This window comes from Ailuropoda melanoleuca, chromosome 6 (genome assembly GCF_002007445.2).
Source record: "Ailuropoda melanoleuca isolate Jingjing chromosome 6, ASM200744v2, whole genome shotgun sequence".
NCBI classification, from domain to species: Eukaryota; Metazoa; Chordata; class Mammalia; order Carnivora; family Ursidae; genus Ailuropoda; species Ailuropoda melanoleuca.
Window position 1 is genome coordinate 76505837 of NC_048223.1, and position 2670 is coordinate 76508506.

Consider the following 2670-nt stretch of genomic DNA (forward strand, 5'->3'; position numbering starts at 1 on the left):
TCTATTTCCCCCCGTGCATTAAATTCCCTTAGTGTCACCAGAGTATTTTTGTTTTTAATTTCTAGTAGCACAGACTTTAGAAAAATAAGAAAATATGAACAAGAATTAACATTATCTGGGAAAAGGGACACTAAAAGACATCACAAGAAGCAGTCAGACAAATCTAGAATGTGAAACATTTTATAGGACAAATGACTGGCTATCTTCAACAAATGGTGTGGGTGTTGGGGAAGGGGGGGCCATTCTAGATTAAAAGAATTTAAGAGACAGAACCATATGCAATGCATGGCTCTTTGAATCCTGACTCAAGCTAGCAATGCAAAGAAATTTTTGAAACAATTGGGGACATTTAAATATGAAATGGGTATGAGATGGTACTAAGTTTTCATAGTAGTAATAATGACATTATAGTTATGTAAAAAAGGCCTTATGTTAGAAATACATCTTGGTGTATAAATAAAATAAGATTGACATAATATTAGTAATTGCAGCTGTGTTTCTTGTTCTTTCTACTTTTGTATGTATTTGAAATTTTTCGTCATAAAAAATTGAAAGGGCAGGTCAACTAAAAAGGAAAAAATAGGAATAAGAAAAAAAAAAAAGTCCTACCATCCTGGGAATGCTTGTTTACAGAACTAAAGGGCTATCTGGTAAAAGTCCTTGACTCTGGCAATCAATCCTGGCAGCAAATCTGGGTTTATCTCATGCACACGTCCTCTGTTTCTCTGCAACACATATGAAGCACTCAGACGGTTTCTCAGGAACAGGAAATTGCAGGGTTTTGTTTTTTCTGTTAAGAGCACTAACTCTTAACTGCAATGAGACCATTCCTCGGTCCCAGAATCATCCATTGCTGCCATCAGATTGCAACTTAATAAATTAAAAATGGTCAGGTTGGCTGTGTTCTGCTCGTGTTAGTGATAAAGTGGGTAACTATAAATTCAGATCACTGGAAACCCCTTGCCAGAGCTTTCCACTCTAGAGCATGGTAAACTCTGTGCTTGTGGGAACCACTTTTACCTTCATCACTGTCAAAACCCAGAGACAGTGTGGCACTTGGCCCCTAGTAAGCACTCATGTTTAATTGAACTGAAACCCTTAGAAGAAAGGGGCCACAATAATTTGAATGCCACTTAGCATAGGAAAAAATTATGATAAGAGATGAGGAAGACAACTTTGTGAACTACTTCCTAGAACAGTAAATATCCCTTCCCTGGTCATTAGAAATTTGATTAGGACACGAAACATAGATGAGAGAAAGGATAAGAATGATAGAAGCCAAAGCATCAAGTCCAGATAAGATTAGGAGAGAGAAATTTTGGTTTCATTCAGATCTTCCTTTAATAAAGTATTTTTTAAAAAACTTTTGGGGCACCTGGCTGGCTTAGTCGGTAGAGCATGTGACTTGATCTCAGGTCAGGAGTTCAAGCCCCATGTTGGACGTGTCCTCCTTTTAAAAAATGATAGATAAATAAATAAATAAATAAATAAATAAATAAATAAATAAAAACTTTTCCCCCTACCCTTCTTTTTGTCCTTCCCTTCACATTATCTTCAGTAAGAGTGCTTGCCAATTCTCAGGAGTCCACACACTATAGAATGTCAGGGAGCTGGCATTCTATTGTCTGGGGACACGTAATATACAGGTCCTTTCATTTTGCCTCTTTTGTCTAAAAATGAATATCTAGTAAGCATCACTTTTTAGTGTTGTTAATTTAATGAGTCATTCCTAATTGAAGCCCCTACCTCTATCTTAGTGTGAGAATTAGTAAAATAAGTAACATTAACCCATTTTAAATTTGAGGAAGAAAGAAAGGCACTATGAAAGCATGAGGTATTGCTGCTTGAATTGGTAGAAACGCAACTTAAACCTGGTTTCTTTAGGAAGTTTTGAGACCAAAGACCATAGCAGAACACACTTAGGAGCTCGCTTCAGGACAGTGTCTGCCCATGCCACACCTTTCCTTACTACTTTTTCGTGTGCTATTGTAAGCTCCTTTACCATCTGACCAAGACATTTCCTAGTGACCAGTTGCAACAATTTGGCTTTATCCCTTTCTCATTCCGTAAGCAATGGTGGAGCTGCAACATCATGAAATTAATTCCTAGAAGTCACAAAAAAGGGGCGCCTGGGTGGCACAGCGGTTAAGCGTCTGCCTTCAGCTCAGGGCATGATCCCGGCGTTGTGGGATCGAGCCCCACATCAGGCTCCTCCGCTATGAACCTGCTTCTTCCTCTCCCACTCCCCCTGCTTGTGTTCCGTCTCTCGCTGGCTGTCTCTATCTCTGTCAAATAAATAAATAAAATCTTTATAAATAAATAAATAAGAAGTCACAAAACAAGATTTTGACATGAGGGGATGTCCCTCATTTAGAGTTCCCTTCTGGATAAGATACTGGAGGCCTTGTTGCAGGGAATTCTTGAGACAAAACAATAGGAGGATGAGGGATTGTGATGGTTTCCCCCCCTCCCCAAAGAAAAATATCAATAACCCTGTTGACAGTGTAAAGCAGTGTTTCTATCTGGGGTCAAGGCCAGAGCTATGGACTCCTTATCCGACTCATCCTCTTCCTCTGATAAAGCCCCAGCCAGTACTGTAAAGTCTTTTTTCAGGAGAGCCTAGCTGCCTTTTTTTTAAATGTGCTTGAAAAAGAAAGGGACAAAGGACAA